Source organism: Dendrobates tinctorius, unplaced genomic scaffold (genome assembly GCF_039654945.1).
Source record: "Dendrobates tinctorius isolate UK_male_01 unplaced genomic scaffold, ASM3965494v1 ptg000125l, whole genome shotgun sequence".
NCBI lineage: Eukaryota > Metazoa > Chordata > Amphibia > Anura > Dendrobatidae > Dendrobates > Dendrobates tinctorius.
The window spans coordinates 30,759,913-30,780,930 of record NW_027361793.1 but is presented as its reverse complement, the minus strand read 5'-3'; positions in this window follow the sequence as shown (position 1 = coordinate 30,780,930).

Sequence of the window (21,018 nt, the reverse complement as noted above, 5' to 3'; positions counted from 1 at the left end):
GATTCTTCATTCAAAACCTGATTTTTGCTATTGGGCTCTATTGAATAGTGAATGTTTTGAATTTTCTCCAAAAGTAAAGTAGTTGCAAACTCATGCTTTTAGAGACTTGTTTGGGCTCATGAGAGGAGTAGAAAAACATCAAAAATTTCAGTCCTGCATGATTCTACCAAGAAATGTGTGTTCATTCAAACCGCTGGTTTTTGATAGTTTGGGCCAAATTGAATAATGAATGTTTTGAATTTTCTCCAAAAGTAAAGTAGTTGCAAACTCATCCTTTTAGAAACTTGTTTGGGCTGTTGAGAGGAATAAAAAACCATCAAAAATTTCAATCCTGCATGATTCTACCAAGAAATGTGATTCTTCATTCAAAACGCTGGTTTTTGCTATTGGGCTCTATTGAATAATGAATGTTTTGAATTTTCTCCAAAAGTAAAGTAGTTGCAAACTCATGCTTTTAGAGACTTGTTTGGGCTCATGAGAGGAGTAGAAAAACATCAAAAATTTCAGTCCTGCATGATTCTACCAAGAAATGTGTGTTCATTGAAACCGCTGGTTTTTGATAGTTTGGGCCCTATTGAATAATGAATGTTTTGAATTTTCTCCAAAAGTAAAGTAGTTGCAAACTCATCCTTTTAGAAACTTGTTTGGGCTGTTGAGAGGAGTAAAAAACCATCAAAAATTTCAATCCTGCATGATTTTACCAAGAAATGTGATTCTTCATTCAAAACCTGATTTTTGCTATTGGGCTCTATTGAATAGTGAATGTTTTGAATTTTCTCCAAAAGTAAAGTAGTTGCAAACTCATGCTTTTAGAGACTTGTTTGGGCTCATGAGAGAAGTAGAAAAACATCAAAAATTTCAGTCCTGCATGATTCTACCAAGAAATGTGTGTTCATTCAAACCGCTGGTTTTTGATAGTTTGGGCCCTATTGAATAATGAATGTTTTGAATTTTCTCCAAAAGTAAAGTAGTTGCAAACTCATCCTTTTAGAAACTTGTTTGGGCTGTTGAGAGGAGTAAAAAACCATCAAAAATTTCAATCCTGCATGATTCTACCAAGAAATGTGATTCTTCATTCAAAACGCTGGTTTTTGCTATTGGGCTCTATTGAATAATGAATGTTTTGAATTTTCTCCAAAAGTAAAGTAGTTGCAAACTCATGCTTTTAGAGACTTGTTTGGGCTCATGAGAGGAGTAGAAAAACATCAAAAATTTCAGTCCTGCATGATTCTACCAAGAAATGTGTGTTCATTCAAACCGCTGGTTTTTGATAGTTTGGGCCCTATTGAATAATGAATGTTTTGAATTTTCTCCAAAAGTAAAGTAGTTGCAAACTCATGCTTTTAGAGACTTGTTTGGGCTCATGAGAGGAGTAGAAAAACATCAAAAATTTCAGTCCTGCATGATTCTACCAAGAAATGTGTGTTCATTGAAACCGCTGGTTTTTGATAGTTTGGACCCTATTGAATAATGAATGTTTTGAATTTTCTCCAAAAGTAAAGTAGTTGCAAACTCATCCTTTTAGAAACTTGTTTGGGCTGTTGAGAGGAGTAAAAAACCATCAAAAATTTCAATCCTGCATGATTCTACCAAGAAATGTGATTCTTCATTCAAAACGCTGGTTTTTGCTATTGGGTTCTATTGAATAATGAATGTTTTGAATTTTCTCCAAAAGTAAAGTAGTTGCAAACTCATGCTTTTAGAGACTTGTTTGGGCTCATGAGAGGAGTAGAAAAACATCAAAAATTTCAGTCCTGCATGATTCTACCAAGAAATGTGTGTTCATTGAAACCGCTGGTTTTTGATAGTTTGGGCCCTATTGAATAATGAATGTTTTGAATTTTCTCCAAAAGTAAAGTAGTTGCAAACTCATCCTTTTAGAAACTTGTTTGGGCTGTTGAGAGGAGTAAAAAACCATCAAAAATTTCAATCCTGCATGATTTTACCAAGAAATGTGATTCTTCATTCAAAACCTGATTTTTGCTATTGGGCTCTATTGAATAGTGAATGTTTTGAATTTTCTCCAAAAGTAAAGTAGTTGCAAACTCATGCTTTTAGAGACTTGTTTGGGCTCATGAGAGGAGTAGAAAAACATCAAAAATTTCAGTCCTGCATGATTCTACCAAGAAATGTGTGTTCATTCAAACCGCTGGTTTTTGATAGTTTGGGCCAAATTGAATAATGAATGTTTTGAATTTTCTCCAAAAGTAAAGTAGTTGCAAACTCATCCTTTTAGAAACTTGTTTGGGCTGTTGAGAGAAATAAAAAACCATCAAAAATTTCAATCCTGCATGATTCTACCAAGAAATGTGATTCTTCATTCAAAACGCTGGTTTTTGCTATTGGGCTCTATTGAATAATGAATGTTTTGAATTTTCTCCAAAAGTAAAGTAGTTGCAAACTCATGCTTTTAGAGACTTGTTTGGGCTCATGAGAGGAGTAGAAAAACATCAAAAATTTCAGTCCTGCATGATTCTACCAAGAAATGTGTGTTCATTGAAACCGCTGGTTTTTGATAGTTTGGGCCCTATTGAATAATGAATGTTTTGAATTTTCTCCAAAAGTAAAGTAGTTGCAAACTCATCCTTTTAGAAACTTGTTTGGGCTGTTGAGAGGAGTAAAAAACCATCAAAAATTTCAATCCTGCATGATTTTACCAAGAAATGTGATTCTTCATTCAAAACCTGATTTTTGCTATTGGGCTCTATTGAATAGTGAATGTTTTGAATTTTCTCCAAAAGTAAAGTAGTTGCAAACTCATGCTTTTAGAGACTTGTTTGGGCTCATGAGAGAAGTAGAAAAACATCAAAAATTTCAGTCCTGCATGATTCTACCAAGAAATGTGTGTTCATTCAAACCGCTGGTTTTTGATAGTTTGGGCCCTATTGAATAATGAATGTTTTGAATTTTCTCCAAAAGTAAAGTAGTTGCAAACTCATCCTTTTAGAAACTTGTTTGGGCTGTTGAGAGGAGTAAAAAACCATCAAAAATTTCAATCCTGCATGATTCTACCAAGAAATGTGATTCTTCATTCAAAACGCTGGTTTTTGCTATTGGGCTCTATTGAATAATGAATGTTTTGAATTTTCTCCAAAAGTAAAGTAGTTGCAAACTCATGCTTTTAGAGACTTGTTTGGGCTCATGAGAGGAGTAGAAAAACATCAAAAATTTCAATCCTGCATGATTCTACCAAGAAATGTGATTCTTCATTCAAAACGCTGGTTTTTGCTATTGGGTTCTATTGAATAATGAATGTTTTGAATTTTCTCCAAAAGTAAAGTAGTTGCAAACTCATGCTTTTAGAGACTTGTTTGGGCTCATGAGAGGAGTAGAAAAACATCAAAAATTTCAGTCCTGCATGATTCTACCAAGAAATGTGTGTTCATTGAAACCGCTGGTTTTTGATAGTTTGGGCCCTATTGAATAATGAATGTTTTGAATTTTCTCCAAAAGTAAAGTAGTTGCAAACTCATCCTTTTAGAAACTTGTTTGGGCTGTTGAGAGGAGTAAAAAACCATCAAAAATTTCAATCCTGCATGATTCTACCAAGAAATGTGATTCTTCATTCAAAACGCTGGTTTTTGCTATTGGGCTCTATTGAATAATGAATGTTTTGAATTTTCTCCAAAAGTAAAGTAGTTGCAAACTCATGCTTTTAGAGACTTGTTTGGGCTCATGAGAGGAGTAGAAAAACATCAAAAATTTCAGTCCTGCATGATTCTACCAAGAAATGTGTGTTCATTGAAACCGATGGTTTTTGATAGTTTGGGCCCTATTGAATAATGAATGTTTTGAATTTTCTCCAAAAGTAAAGTAGTTGCAAACTCATCCTTTTAGAAACTTGTTTGGGCTGTTGAGAGGAGTAAAAAACCATCAAAAATTTCAATCCTGCATGATTCTACCAAGAAATGTGATTCTTCATTCAAAACGCTGGTTTTTGCTATTGGGCTCTATTGAATAATGAATGTTTTGAATTTTCTCCAAAAGTAAAGTAGTTGCAAACTCATGCTTTTAGAGACTTGTTTGGGCTCATGAGAGGAGTAGAAAAACATCAAAAATTTCAGTCCTGCATGATTCTACCAAGAAATGTGAGTTCATTCAAACCGCTGGTTTTTGATAGTTTGGGCCCTATTGAATAATGAATGTTTTGAATTTTCTCCAAAAGTAAAGTAGTTGCAAACTCATGCTTTTAGAGACTTGTTTGGGCTCATGAGAGGAGTAGAAAAACATCAAAAATTTCAGTCCTGCATGATTCTACCAAGAAATGTGTGTTCATTGAAACCGCTGGTTTTTGATAGTTTGGGCCCTATTGAATAATGAATGTTTTGAATTTTCTCCAAAAGTAAAGTAGTTGCAAACTCATCCTTTTAGAAACTTGTTTGGGCTGTTGAGAGGAGTAAAAAACCATCAAAAATTTCAATCCTGCATGATTTTACCAAGAAATGTGATTCTTCATTCAAAACCTGATTTTTGCTATTGGGCTCTATTGAATAGTGAATGTTTTGAATTTTCTCCAAAAGTAAAGTAGTTGCAAACTCATGCTTTTAGAGACTTGTTTGGGCTCATGAGAGGAGAAGAAAAACATCAAAAATTTCAGTCCCGCATGATTCTACCAAGACATGTGTTCATTCAAACCGCTGGTTTTTGATAGTTTGGGCCCTATTGAATAATGAATGTTTTGAATTTTCTCCAAAAGTAAAGTAGTTGCAAACTCATCCTTTTAGAAACTTGTTTGGGCTGTTGAGAGGAGTAAAAAAACAACAAAAATTTCAATCCTGCATGATTCTACCAAGAAATGTGATTCTTCATTCAAAACGCTGGTTTTTGCTATTGGGCTATATTGAATAATGAATGTTTTGAATTTTCTCCAAAAGTAAAGTAGTTGCAAACTCATGCTTTTAGAGACTTGTTTGGGCTCATGAGAGGAGTAGAAAAACATCAAAAATTTCAGTCCTGCTTGATTCTACCAAGAAATGTGTGTTCATTCAAACCGCTGGTTTTTGATAGTTTGGGCCCTATTGAATAATGAATGTTTTGAATTTTCTCCAAAAGTAAAGTAGTTGCAAACTCATGCTTTTAGAGACTTGTTTGGGCTCATGAGAGGAGTAGAAAAACATCAAAAATTTCAGTCCTGCATGATTCTACCAAGAAATGTGTGTTCATTGAAACCGCTGGTTTTTGATAGTTTGGGCCCTATTAAATAATGAATGTTTTGAATTTTCTCCAAAAGTAAAGTAGTTGCAAACTCATCCTTTTAGAAACTTGTTTGGGCTGTTGAGAGGAGTAAAAAACCATCAAAAATTTCAATCCTGCATGATTCTACCAAGAAATGTGATTCTTCATTCAAAACGCTGGTTTTTGCTATTGGGCTCTATTGAATAATGAATGTTTTGAATTTTCTCCAAAAGTAAAGTAGTTGCAAACTCATGCTTTTAGAGACTTGTTTGGGCTCATGAGAGGAGTAGAAAAACATCAAAAATTTCAGTCCTGCATGATTCTACCAAGAAATGTGTGTTCATTGAAACCGCTGGTTTTTGATAGTTTGGGCACTATTGAATAATGAATGTTTTGAATTTTCTCCAAAAGTAAAGTAGTTGCAAACTCATCCTTTTAGAAACTTGTTTGGGCTGTTGAGAGGAGTAAAAAACCATCAAAAATTTCAATCCTGCATGATTCTACCAAGAAATGTGATTCTTCATTCAAAACGCTGGTTTTTGCTATTGGGTTCTATTGAATAATGAATGTTTTGAATTTTCTCCAAAAGTAAAGTAGTTGCAAACTCATGCTTTTAGAGACTTGTTTGGGCTCATGAGAGGAGTAGAAAAACATCAAAAATTTCAGTCCTGCATGATTCTACCAAGAAATGTGTGTTCATTCAAACCGCTGGTTTTTGATAGTTTGGGCCCTATTGAATAATGAATGTTTTGAATTTTCTCCAAAAGTAAAGTAGTTGCAAACTCATGCTTTTAGAGACTTGTTTGGGCTCATGAGAGGAGTAGAAAAACATCAAAAATTTCAGTCCTGCATGATTCTACCAAGAAATGTGTGTTCATTGAAACCGCTGGTTTTTGATAGTTTGGGCCCTATTGAATAATGAATGTTTTGAATTTTCTCCAAAAGTAAAGTAGTTGCAAACTCATCCTTTTAGAAACTTGTTTGGGCTGTTGAGAGGAGTAAAAAACCATCAAAAATTTCAATCCTGCATGATTTTACCAAGAAATGTGATTCTTCATTCAAAACCTGATTTTTGCTATTGGGCTCTATTGAATAGTGAATGTTTTGAATTTTCTCCAAAAGTAAAGTAGTTGCAAACAAATGCTTTTAGAGACTTGTTTGGGCTCATGAGAGGAGTAGAAAAACATCAAAAATTTCAGTCCTGCATGATTCTACCAAGAAATGTGTGTTCATTGAAACCGCTGGTTTTTGATAGTTTGGGCCCTATTGAATAATGAATGTTTTGAATTTTCTCCAAAAGTAAAGTAGTTGCAAACTCATCCTTTTAGAAACTTGTTTGGGCTGTTGAGAGGAGTAAAAAACCATCAAAAATTTCAATCCTGCATGATTCTACCAAGAAATGTGATTCTTCATTCAAAACGCTGGTTTTTGCTATTGGGCTCTATTGAATAATGAATGTTTTGAATTTTCTCCAAAAGTAAAGTAGTTGCAAACTCATGCTTTTAGAGACTTGTTTGAGCTCATGAGAGGAGTAGAAAAACATCAAAAATTTCAGTCCTGCATGATTCTACCAAGAAATGTGTGTTCATTGAAACCGCTGGTTTTTGATAGTTTGGGCCCTATTGAATACTGAATGTTTTGAATTTTCTCCAAAAGTAAAGTAGTTGCAAACTCATCCTTTTAGAAACTTGTTTGGGCTGTTGAGAGGAGTAAAAAACCATCAAAAATTTCAATCCTGCATGATTTTACCAAGAAATGTGATTCTTCATTCAAAACCTGATTTTTGCTATTGGGCTCTATTGAATAGTGAATGTTTTGAATTTTCTCCAAAAGTAAAGTAGTTGCAAACTCATGCTTTTAGAGACTTGTTTGAGCTCATGAGAGGAGTAGAAAAACATCAAAAATTTCAGTCCTGCATGATTCTACCAAGAAATGTGTGTTCATTGAAACCGCTGGTTTTTGATAGTTTGGACCCTATTGAATAATGAATGTTTTGAATTTTCTCCAAAAGTAAAGTAGTTGCAAACTCATCCTTTTAGAAACTTGTTTGGGCTGTTGAGAGGAGTAAAAAACCATCAAAAATTTCAATCCTGCATGATTCTACCAAGAAATGTGATTCTTCATTCAAAACGCTGGTTTTTGCTATTGGGCTCTATTGAATAATGAATGTTTTGAATTTTCTCCAAAAGTAAAGTAGTTGCAAACTCATGCTTTTAGAGACTTGTTTGGGCTCATGAGAGAAGTAGAAAAACATCAAAAATTTCAGTCCTGCATGATTCTACCAAGAAATGTGTGTTCATTGAAACCGCTGGTTTTTGATAGTTTGGGCCCTATTGAATAATGAATGTTTTGAATTTTCTCCAAAAGTAAAGTAGTTGCAAACTCATCCTTTTAGAAACTTGTTTGGGCTGTTGAGAGGAGTAAAAAACCATCAAAAATTTCAATCCTGCATGATTTTACCAAGAAATGTGATTCTTCATTCAAAACCTGATTTTTGCTATTGGGCTCTATTGAATAGTGAATGTTTTGAATTTTCTCCAAAAGTAAAGTAGTTGCAAACTCATGCTTTTAGAGACTTGTTTGGGCTCATGAGAGGAGTAGAAAAACATCAAAAATTTCAGTCCTGCATGATTCTACCAAGAAATGTGTGTTCATTCAAACCGCTGGTTTTTGATAGTTTGGGCCAAATTGAATAATGAATGTTTTGAATTTTCTCCAAAAGTAAAGTAGTTGCAAACTCATCCTTTTAGAAACTTGTTTGGGCTGTTGAGAGGAATAAAAAACCATCAAAAATTTCAATCCTGCATGATTCTACCAAGAAATGTGATTCTTCATTCAAAACGCTGGTTTTTGCTATTGGGCTCTATTGAATAATGAATGTTTTGAATTTTCTCCAAAAGTAAAGTAGTTGCAAACTCATGCTTTTAGAGACTTGTTTGGGCTCATGAGAGGAGTAGAAAAACATCAAAAATTTCAGTCCTGCATGATTCTACCAAGAAATGTGTGTTCATTGAAACCGCTGGTTTTTGATAGTTTGGGCCCTATTGAATAATGAATGTTTTGAATTTTCTCCAAAAGTAAAGTAGTTGCAAACTCATCCTTTTAGAAACTTGTTTGGGCTGTTGAGAGGAGTAAAAAACCATCAAAAATTTCAATCCTGCATGATTTTACCAAGAAATGTGATTCTTCATTCAAAACCTGATTTTTGCTATTGGGCTCTATTGAATAGTGAATGTTTTGAATTTTCTCCAAAAGTAAAGTAGTTGCAAACTCATGCTTTTAGAGACTTGTTTGGGCTCATGAGAGGAGTAGAAAAACATCAAAAATTTCAGTCCTGCATGATTCTACCAAGAAATGTGTGTTCATTCAAACCGCTGGTTTTTGATAGTTTGGGCCCTATTGAATAATGAATGTTTTGAATTTTCTCCAAAAGTAAAGTAGTTGCAAACTCATCCTTTTAGAAACTTGTTTGGGCTGTTGAGAGGAGTAAAAAACCATCAAAAATTTCAATCCTGCATGATTCTACCAAGAAATGTGATTCTTCATTCAAAACGCTGGTTTTTGCTATTGGGCTCTATTGAATAATGAATGTTTTGAATTTTCTCCAAAAGTAAAGTAGTTGCAAACTCATGCTTTTAGAGACTTGTTTGGGCTCATGAGAGGAGTAGAAAAACATCAAAAATTTCAGTCCTGCATGATTCTACCAAGAATTGTGTGTTCATTCAAACCGCTGGTTTTTGATAGTTTGGGCCCTATTGAATAATGAATGTTTTGAATTTTCTCCAAAAGTAAAGTAGTTGCAAACTCATGCTTTTAGAGACTTGTTTGGGCTCATGAGAGGAGTAGAAAAACATCAAAAATTTCAGTCCTGCATGATTCTACCAAGAAATGTGTGTTCATTGAAACCGCTGGTTTTTGATAGTTTGGGCCCTATTGAATAATGAATGTTTTGAATTTTCTCCAAAAGTAAAGTAGTTGCAAACTCATCCTTTTAGAAACTTGTTTGGGCTGTTGAGAGGAGTAAAAAACCATCAAAAATTTCAATCCTGCATGATTCTACCAAGAAATGTGATTCTTCATTCAAAACGCTGGTTTTTGCTATTGGGCTCTATTGAATAATGAATGTTTTGAATTTTCTCCAAAAGTAAAGTAGTTGCAAACTCATGCTTTTAGAGACTTGTTTGGGCTCATGAGAGGAGTAGAAAAACATCAAAAATTTCAGTCCTGCATGATTCTACCAAGAAATGTGTGTTCATTGAAACCGATGGTTTTTGATAGTTTGGGCCCTATTGAATAATGAATGTTTTGAATTTTCTCCAAAAGTAAAGTAGTTGCAAACTCATCCTTTTAGAAACTTGTTTGGGCTGTTGAGAGGAGTAAAAAACCATCAAAAATTTCAATCCTGCATGATTCTACCAAGAAATGTGATTCTTCATTCAAAACGCTGGTTTTTGCTATTGGGCTCTATTGAATAATGAATGTTTTGAATTTTCTCCAAAAGTAAAGTAGTTGCAAACTCATGCTTTTAGAGACTTGTTTGGGCTCATGAGAGGAGTAGAAAAACATCAAAAATTTCAGTCCTGCATGATTCTACCAAGAAATGTGTGTTCATTGAAACCGCTGGTTTTTGATAGTTTGGGCCCTATTGAATACTGAATGTTTTGAATTTTCTCCAAAAGTAAAGTAGTTGCAAACTCATCCTTTTAGAAACTTGTTTGGGCTGTTGAGAGGAGTAAAAAACCATCAAAAATTTCAATCCTGCATGATTTTACCAAGAAATGTGATTCTTCATTCAAAACCTGATTTTTGCTATTGGGCTCTATTGAATAGTGAATGTTTTGAATTTTCTCCAAAAGTAAAGTAGTTGCAAACTCATGCTTTTAGAGACTTGTTTGAGCTCATGAGAGGAGTAGAAAAACATCAAAAATTTCAGTCCTGCATGATTCTACCAAGAAATGTGTGTTCATTGAAACCGCTGGTTTTTGATAGTTTGGACCCTATTGAATAATGAATGTTTTGAATTTTCTCCAAAAGTAAAGTAGTTGCAAACTCATCCTTTTAGAAACTTGTTTGGGCTGTTGAGAGGAGTAAAAAACCATCAAAAATTTCAATCCTGCATGATTCTACCAAGAAATGTGATTCTTCATTCAAAACGCTGGTTTTTGCTATTGGGCTCTATTGAATAATGAATGTTTTGAATTTTCTCCAAAAGTAAAGTAGTTGCAAACTCATGCTTTTAGAGACTTGTTTGGGCTCATGAGAGGAGTAGAAAAACATCAAAAATTTCAGTCCTGCATGATTCTACCAAGAAATGTGTGTTCATTGAAACCGCTGGTTTTTGATAGTTTGGGCCCTATTGAATAATGAATGTTTTGAATTTTCTCCAAAAGTAAAGTAGTTGCAAACTCATCCTTTTAGAAACTTGTTTGGGCTGTTGAGAGGAGTAAAAAACCATCAAAAATTTCAATCCTGCATGATTTTACCAAGAAATGTGATTCTTCATTCAAAACCTGATTTTTGCTATTGGGCTCTATTGAATAGTGAATGTTTTGAATTTTCTCCAAAAGTAAAGTAGTTGCAAACTCATGCTTTTAGAGACTTGTTTGGGCTCATGAGAGGAGTAGAAAAACATCAAAAATTTCAGTCCTGCATGATTCTACCAAGAAATGTGTGTTCATTCAAACCGCTGGTTTTTGATAGTTTGGGCCAAATTGAATAATGAATGTTTTGAATTTTCTCCAAAAGTAAAGTAGTTGCAAACTCATCCTTTTAGAAACTTGTTTGGGCTGTTGAGAGGAATAAAAAACCATCAAAAATTTCAATCCTGCATGATTCTACCAAGAAATGTGATTCTTCATTCAAAACGCTGGTTTTTGCTATTGGGCTCTATTGAATAATGAATGTTTTGAATTTTCTCCAAAAGTAAAGTAGTTGCAAACTCATGCTTTTAGAGACTTGTTTGGGCTCATGAGAGGAGTAGAAAAACATCAAAAATTTCAGTCCTGCATGATTCTACCAAGAAATGTGTGTTCATTGAAACCGCTGGTTTTTGATAGTTTGGGCCCTATTGAATAATGAATGTTTTGAATTTTCTCCAAAAGTAAAGTAGTTGCAAACTCATCCTTTTAGAAACTTGTTTGGGCTGTTGAGAGGAGTAAAAAACCATCAAAAATTTCAATCCTGCATGATTTTACCAAGAAATGTGATTCTTCATTCAAAACCTGATTTTTGCTATTGGGCTCTATTGAATAGTGAATGTTTTGAATTTTCTCCAAAAGTAAAGTAGTTGCAAACTCATGCTTTTAGAGACTTGTTTGGGCTCATGAGAGAAGTAGAAAAACATCAAAAATTTCAGTCCTGCATGATTCTACCAAGAAATGTGTGTTCATTCAAACCGCTGGTTTTTGATAGTTTGGGCCCTATTGAATAATGAATGTTTTGAATTTTCTCCAAAAGTAAAGTAGTTGCAAACTCATCCTTTTAGAAACTTGTTTGGGCTGTTGAGAGGAGTAAAAAACCATCAAAAATTTCAATCCTGCATGATTCTACCAAGAAATGTGATTCTTCATTCAAAACGCTGGTTTTTGCTATTGGGCTCTATTGAATAATGAATGTTTTGAATTTTCTCCAAAAGTAAAGTAGTTGCAAACTCATGCTTTTAGAGACTTGTTTGGGCTCATGAGAGGAGTAGAAAAACATCAAAAATTTCAGTCCTGCATGATTCTACCAAGAAATGTGTGTTCATTCAAACCGCTGGTTTTTGATAGTTTGGGCCCTATTGAATAATGAATGTTTTGAATTTTCTCCAAAAGTAAAGTAGTTGCAAACTCATGCTTTTAGAGACTTGTTTGGGCTCATGAGAGGAGTAGAAAAACATCAAAAATTTCAGTCCTGCATGATTCTACCAAGAAATGTGTGTTCATTGAAACCGCTGGTTTTTGATAGTTTGGACCCTATTGAATAATGAATGTTTTGAATTTTCTCCAAAAGTAAAGTAGTTGCAAACTCATCCTTTTAGAAACTTGTTTGGGCTGTTGAGAGGAGTAAAAAACCATCAAAAATTTCAATCCTGCATGATTCTACCAAGAAATGTGATTCTTCATTCAAAACGCTGGTTTTTGCTATTGGGTTCTATTGAATAATGAATGTTTTGAATTTTCTCCAAAAGTAAAGTAGTTGCAAACTCATGCTTTTAGAGACTTGTTTGGGCTCATGAGAGGAGTAGAAAAACATCAAAAATTTCAGTCCTGCATGATTCTACCAAGAAATGTGTGTTCATTGAAACCGCTGGTTTTTGATAGTTTGGGCCCTATTGAATAATGAATGTTTTGAATTTTCTCCAAAAGTAAAGTAGTTGCAAACTCATCCTTTTAGAAACTTGTTTGGGCTGTTGAGAGGAGTAAAAAACCATCAAAAATTTCAATCCTGCATGATTTTACCAAGAAATGTGATTCTTCATTCAAAACCTGATTTTTGCTATTGGGCTCTATTGAATAGTGAATGTTTTGAATTTTCTCCAAAAGTAAAGTAGTTGCAAACTCATGCTTTTAGAGACTTGTTTGGGCTCATGAGAGGAGTAGAAAAACATCAAAAATTTCAGTCCTGCATGATTCTACCAAGAAATGTGTGTTCATTCAAACCGCTGGTTTTTGATAGTTTGGGCCAAATTGAATAATGAATGTTTTGAATTTTCTCCAAAAGTAAAGTAGTTGCAAACTCATCCTTTTAGAAACTTGTTTGGGCTGTTGAGAGGAATAAAAAACCATCAAAAATTTCAATCCTGCATGATTCTACCAAGAAATGTGATTCTTCATTCAAAACGCTGGTTTTTGCTATTGGGCTCTATTGAATAATGAATGTTTTGAATTTTCTCCAAAAGTAAAGTAGTTGCAAACTCATGCTTTTAGAGACTTGTTTGGGCTCATGAGAGGAGTAGAAAAACATCAAAAATTTCAGTCCTGCATGATTCTACCAAGAAATGTGTGTTCATTGAAACCGCTGGTTTTTGATAGTTTGGGCCCTATTGAATAATGAATGTTTTGAATTTTCTCCAAAAGTAAAGTAGTTGCAAACTCATCCTTTTAGAAACTTGTTTGGGCTGTTGAGAGGAGTAAAAAACCATCAAAAATTTCAATCCTGCATGATTTTACCAAGAAATGTGATTCTTCATTCAAAACCTGATTTTTGCTATTGGGCTCTATTGAATAGTGAATGTTTTGAATTTTCTCCAAAAGTAAAGTAGTTGCAAACTCATGCTTTTAGAGACTTGTTTGGGCTCATGAGAGAAGTAGAAAAACATCAAAAATTTCAGTCCTGCATGATTCTACCAAGAAATGTGTGTTCATTGAAACCGCTGGTTTTTGATAGTTTGGGCCCTATTGAATAATGAATGTTTTGAATTTTCTCCAAAAGTAAAGTAGTTGCAAACTCATCCTTTTAGAAACTTGTTTGGGCTGTTGAGAGGAGTAAAAAACCATCAAAAATTTCAATCCTGCATGATTCTACCAAGAAATGTGATTCTTCATTCAAAACGCTGGTTTTTGCTATTGGGCTCTATTGAATAATGAATGTTTTGAATTTTCTCCAAAAGTAAAGTAGTTGCAAACTCATGCTTTTAGAGACTTGTTTGGGCTCATGAGAGGAGTAGAAAAACATCAAAAATTTCAGTCCTGCATGATTCTACCAAGAAATGTGTGTTCATTGAAACCGATGGTTTTTGATAGTTTGGGCCCTATTGAATAATGAATGTTTTGAATTTTCTCCAAAAGTAAAGTAGTTGCAAACTCATCCTTTTAGAAACTTGTTTGGGCTGTTGAGAGGAGTAAAAAACCATCAAAAATTTCAATCCTGCATGATTTTACCAAGAAATGTGATTCTTCATTCAAAACCTGATTTTTGCTATTGGGCTCTATTGAATAGTGAATGTTTTGAATTTTCTCCAAAAGTAAAGTAGTTGCAAACTCATGCTTTTAGAGACTTGTTTGGGCTCATGAGAGGAGAAGAAAAACATCAAAAATTTCAGTCCCGCATGATTCTACCAAGACATGTGTTCATTCAAACCGCTGGTTTTTGATAGTTTGGGCCCTATTGAATAATGAATGTTTTGAATTTTCTCCAAAAGTAAAGTAGTTGCAAACTCATCCTTTTAGAAACTTGTTTGGGCTGTTGAGAGGAGTAAAAAACCATCAAAAATTTCAATCCTGCATGATTCCACCAAGAAATGTGATTCTTCATTCAAAACGCTGGTTTTTGCTATTGGCTCTATTGAATAATGAATGTTTTGAATTTTCTCCAAAAGTAAAGTAGTTGCAAACTCATGCTTTTAGAGACTTGTTTGGGCTCATGAGAGGAGTAGAAAAACATCAAAAATTTCAGTCCTGCATGATTCTACCAAGAAATGTGTGTTCATTCAAACCGCTGGTTTTTGATAGTTTGGGCCCTATTGAATAATGAATGTTTTGAATTTTCTCCAAAAGTAAAGTAGTTGCAAACTCATGCTTTTAGAGACTTGTTTGGGCTCATGAGAGGAGTAGAAAAACATCAAAAATTTCAGTCCTGCATGATTCTACCAAGAAATGTGTGTTCATTGAAACCGCTGGTTTTTGATAGTTTGGGCCCTATTAAATAATGAATGTTTTGAATTTTCTCCAAAAGTAAAGTAGTTGCAAACTCATCCTTTTAGAAACTTGTTTGGGCTGTTGAGAGGAGTAAAAAACCATCAAAAATTTCAATCCTGCATGATTCTACCAAGAAATGTGATTCTTCATTCAAAACGCTGGTTTTTGCTATTGGGCTCTATTGAATAATGAATGTTTTGAATTTTCTCCAAAAGTAAAGTAGTTGCAAACTCATGCTTTTAGAGACTTGTTTGGGCTCATGAGAGGAGTAGAAAAACATCAAAAATTTCAGTCCTGCATGATTCTACCAAGAAATGTGTGTTCATTGAAACCGCTGGTTTTTGATAGTTTGGGCACTATTGAATAATGAATGTTTTGAATTTTCTCCAAAAGTAAAGTAGTTGCAAACTCATCCTTTTAGAAACTTGTTTGGGCTGTTGAGAGGAGTAAAAAACCATCAAAAATTTCAATCCTGCATGATTCTACCAAGAAATGTGATTCTTCATTCAAAACGCTGGTTTTTGCTATTGGGTTCTATTGAATAATGAATGTTTTGAATTTTCTCCAAAAGTAAAGTAGTTGCAAACTCATGCTTTTAGAGACTTGTTTGGGCTCATGAGAGGAGTAGAAAAACATCAAAAATTTCAGTCCTGCATGATTCTACCAAGAAATGTGTGTTCATTCAAACCGCTGGTTTTTGATAGTTTGGGCCCTATTGAATAATGAATGTTTTGAATTTTCTCCAAAAGTAAAGTAGTTGCAAACTCATGCTTTTAGAGACTTGTTTGGGCTCATGAGAGGAGTAGAAAAACATCAAAAATTTCAGTCCTGCATGATTCTACCAAGAAATGTGTGTTCATTGAAACCGCTGGTTTTTGATAGTTTGGGCCCTATTGAATAATGAATGTTTTGAATTTTCTCCAAAAGTAAAGTAGTTGCAAACTCATCCTTTTAGAAACTTGTTTGGGCTGTTGAGAGGAGTAAAAAACCATCAAAAATTTCAATCCTGCATGATTTTACCAAGAAATGTGATTCTTCATTCAAAACCTGATTTTTGCTATTGGGCTCTATTGAATAGTGAATGTTTTGAATTTTCTCCAAAAGTAAAGTAGTTGCAAACTCATGCTTTTAGAGACTTGTTTGGGCTCATGAGAGGAGTAGAAAAACATCAAAAATTTCAGTCCTGCATGATTCTACCAAGAAATGTGTGTTCATTGAAACCGCTGGTTTTTGATAGTTTGGGCCCTATTGAATAATGAATGTTTTGAATTTTCTCCAAAAGTAAAGTAGTTGCAAACTCATCCTTTTAGAAACTTGTTTGGGCTGTTGAGAGGAGTAAAAAACCATCAAAAATTTCAATCCTGCATGATTTTACCAAGAAATGTGATTCTTCATTCAAAACCTGATTTTTGCTATTGGGCTCTATTGAATAGTGAATGTTTTGAATTTTCTCCAAAAGTAAAGTAGTTGCAAACTCATGCTTTTAGAGACTTGTTTGGGCTCATGAGAGGAGTAGAAAAACATCAAAAATTTCAGTCCTGCATGATTCTACCAAGAAATGTGTGTTCATTGAAACCGCTGGTTTTTGATAGTTTGGGCCCTATTGAATAATGAATGTTTTGAATTTTCTCCAAAAGTAAAGTAGTTGCAAACTCATCCTTTTAGAAACTTGTTTGGGCTGTTGAGAGGAGTAAAAAACCATCAAAAATTTCAATCCTGCATGATTTTACCAAGAAATGTGATTCTTCATTCAAAACCTGATTTTTGCTATTGGGCTCTATTGAATAGTGAATGTTTTGAATTTTCTCCAAAAGTAAAGTAGTTGCAAACTCATGCTTTTAGAGACTTGTTTGGGCTCATGAGAGGAGTAGAAAAACATCAAAAATTTCAGTCCTGCATGATTCTACCAAGAAATGTGTGTTCATTCAAACCGCTGGTTTTTGATAGTTTGGGCCCTATTGAATAATGAATGTTTTGAATTTTCTCCAAAAGTAAAGTAGTTGCAAACTCATCCTTTTAGAAACTTGTTTGGGCTGTTGAGAGGAGTAAAAAACCATCAAAAATTTCAATCCTGCATGATTCTACCAAGAAATGTGATTCTTCATTCAAAACGCTGGTTTTTGCTATTGGGCTCTATTGAATAATGAATGTTTTGAATTTTCTCCAAAAGTAAAGTAGTTGCAAACTCATGCTTTTAGAGACTTGTTTGGGCTCATGAGAGGAGTAGAAAAACATCAAAAATTTCAATCCTGCATGATTCTACCAAGAAATGTGATTCTTCATTCAAAACGCTGGTTTTTGCTATTGGGTTCTATTGAATAATGAATGTTTTGAATTTTCTCCAAAAGTAAAGTAGTTGCAAACTCATGCTTTTAGAGACTTGTTTGGGCTCATGAGAGGAGTAGAAAAACATCAAAAATTTCAGTCCTGCATGATTCTACCAAGAAATGTGTGTTCATTGAAACCGCTGGTTTTTGATAGTTTGGGCCCTATTGAATAATGAATGTTTTGAATTTTCTCCAAAAGTAAAGTAGTTGCAAACTCATCCTTTTAGAAACTTGTTTGGGCTGTTGAGAGGAGTAAAAAACCATCAAAAATTTCAATCCTGCATGATTCTACCAAGAAATGTGATTCTTCATTCAAAACGCTGGTTTTTGCTATTGGGCTCTATTGAATAATGAATGTTTTGAATTTTCTCCAAAAGTAAAGTAGTTGCAAACTCATGCTTTTAGAGACTTGTTTGGGCTCATGAGAGGAGTAGAAAAACATCAAAAATTTCAGTCCTGCATGATTCTACCAAGAAATGTGTGTTCATTGAAACCGATGATTTTTGATAGTTTGGGCCCTATTGAATAATGAATGTTTTGAATTTTCTCCAAAAGTAAAGTAGTTGCAAACTCATCCTTTTAGAAACTTGTTTGGGCTGTTGAGAGGAGTAAAAAACCATCAAAAATTTCAATCCTGCATGATTCTACCAAGAAATGTGATTCTTCATTCAAAACGCTGGTTTTTGCTATTGGGCTCTATTGAATAATGAATGTTTTGAATTTTCTCCAAAAGTAAAGTAGTTGCAAACTCATGCTTTTAGAGACTTGTTTGGGCTCATGAGAGGAGTAGAAAAACATCAAAAATTTCAGTCCTGCATGATTCTACCAAGAAATGTGAGTTCATTCAAACCGCTGGTTTTTGATAGTTTGGGCCCTATTGAATAATGAATGTTTTGAATTTTCTCCAAAAGTAAAGTAGTTGCAAACTCATGCTTTTAGAGACTTGTTTGGGCTCATGAGAGGAGTAGAAAAACATCAAAAATTTCAGTCCTGCATGATTCTACCAAGAAATGTGTGTTCATTGAAACCGCTGGTTTTTGATAGTTTGGGCCCTATTGAATAATGAATGTTTTGAATTTTCTCCAAAAGTAAAGTAGTTGCAAACTCATCCTTTTAGAAACTTGTTTGGGCTGTTGAGAGGAGTAAAAAACCATCAAAAATTTCAATCCTGCATGATTTTACCAAGAAATGTGATTCTTCATTCAAAACCTGATTTTTGCTATTGGGCTCTATTGAATAGTGAATGTTTTGAATTTTCTCCAAAAGTAAAGTAGTTGCAAACTCATGCTTTTAGAGACTTGTTTGGGCTCATGAGAGGAGAAGAAAAACATCAAAAATTTCAGTCCCGCATGATTCTACCAAGACATGTGTTCATTCAAACCGCTGGTTTTTGATAGTTTGGGCCAAATTGAATAATGAATGTTTTGAATTTTCTCCAAAAGTAAAGTAGTTGCAAACTCATCCTTTTAGAAACTTGTTTGGGCTGTTGAGAGGAATAAAAAACCATCAAAAATTTCAATCCTGCATGATTCTACCAAGAAATGTGATTCTTCATTCAAAACGCTGGTTTTTGCTATTGGGCTCTATTGAATAATGAATGTTTTGAATTTTCTCCAAAAGTAAAGTAGTTGCAAACTCATGCTTTTAGAGACTTGTTTGGGCTCATGAGAGGAGTAGAAAAACATCAAAAATTTCAGTCCTGCATGATTCTACCAAGAAATGTGTGTTCATTGAAACCGCTGGTTTTTGATAGTTTGGGCCCTATTGAATAATGAATGTTTTGAATTTTCTCCAAAAGTAAAGTAGTTGCAAACTCATCCTTTTAGAAACTTGTTTGGGCTGTTGAGAGGAGTAAAAAACCATCAAAAATTTCAATCCTGCATGATTTTACCAAGAAATGTGATTCTTCATTCAAAACCTGATTTTTGCTATTGGGCTCTATTGAATAGTGAATGTTTTGAATTTTCTCCAAAAGTAAAGTAGTTGCAAACTCATGCTTTTAGAGACTTGTTTGGGCTCATGAGAGAAGTAGAAAAACATCAAAAATTTCAGTCCTGCATGATTCTACCAAGAAATGTGTGTTCATTCAAACCGCTGGTTTTTGATAGTTTGGGCCCTATTGAATAATGAATGTTTTGAATTTTCTCCAAAAGTAAAGTAGTTGCAAACTCATCCTTTTAGAAACTTGTTTGGGCTGTTGAGAGGAGTAAAAAACCATCAAAAATTTCAATCCTGCATGATTCTACCAAGAAATGTGATTCTTCATTCAAAACGCTGGTTTTTGCTATTGGGCTCTATTGAATAATGAATGTTTTGAATTTTCTCCAAAAGTAAAGTAGTTGCAAACTCATGCTTTTAGAGACTTGTTTGGGCTCATGAGAGGAGTAGAAAAACATCAAAAATTTCAATCCTGCATGATTCTACCAAGAAATGTGATTCTTCATTCAAAACGCTGGTTTTTGCTATTGGGTTCTATTGAATAATGAATGTTTTGAATTTTCTCCAAAAGTAAAGTAGTTGCAAACTCATGCTTTTAGAGACTTGTTTGGGCTCATGAGAGGAGTAGAAAAACATCAAAAATTTCAGTCCTGCATGATTCTACCAAGAAATGTGTGTTCATTGAAACCGCTGGTTTTTGATAGTTTGGGCCCTATTGAATAATGAATGTTTTGAATTTTCTCCAAAAGTAAAGTAGTTGCAAACTCATCCTTTTAGAAACATGTTTGGGCTGTTGAGAGGAGTAAAAAACCATCAAAAATTTCAATCCTGCATGATTTTACCAAGAAATGTGATTCTTCATTCAAAACCTGATTTTTGCTAATGGGCTCTATTGAATAGTGAATGTTTTGAATTTTCTCCAAAAGTAAAGTAGTTGCAAACTCATGCTTTTAGAGACTTGTTTGGGCTCATGAGAGGAGAAGAAAAACATCAAAAATTTCAGTCCCGCATGATTCTACCAAGACATGTGTTCATTCAAACCGCTGGTTTTTGATAGTTTGGGCCCTATTGAATAATGAATGTTTTGAATTTTCTCCAAAAGTAAAGTAGTTGCAAACTCATCCTTTTAGAAACTTGTTTGGGCTGTTGAGAGGAGTAAAAAACCATCAAAAATTTCAATCCTGCATGATTCCACCAAGAAATGTGATTCTTCATTCAAAACGCTGGTTTTTGCTATTGGCTCTATTGAATAATGAATGTTTTGAATTTTCTCCAAAAGTAAAGTAGTTGCAAACTCATGCTTTTAGAGACTTGTTTGGGCTCATGAGAGGAGTAGAAAAACATCAAAAATTTCAGTCCTGCATGATTCTACCAAGAAATGTGTTCATTCAAACCGCTGGTTTTTGATAGTTTGGGCCCTATTGAATAATGAATGTTTTGAATTTTCTCCAAAAGTAAAGTAGTTGCAAACTCATCCTTTTAGAAACTTGTTTGGGCTGTTGAGAGGAGTAAAAAAACAACAAAAATTTCAATCCTGCATGATTCTACCAAGAAATGTGATTCTTCATTCAAAACGCTGGTTTTTGCTATTGGGCTCTATTGAATAATGAATGTTTTGAATTTTCTCCAAAAGTAAAGTAGTTGCAAACTCATGCTTTTAGAGACTTGTTTGGGCTCATGAGAGGAGTAGAAAAACATCAAAAATTTCAGTCCTGCATGATTCTACCAAGAAATGTGTGTTCATTCAAACCGCTGGTTTTTGATAGTTTGGGCCCTATTGAATAATGAATGTTTTGAATTTTCTCCAAAAGTAAAGTAGTTGCAAACTCATGCTTTTAGAGACTTGTTTGGGCTCATGAGAGGAGTAGAAAAACATCAAAAATTTCAGTCCTGCATGATTCTACCAAGAAATGTGTGTTCATTGAAACCGCTGGTTTTTGATAGTTTGGGCCCTATTAAAT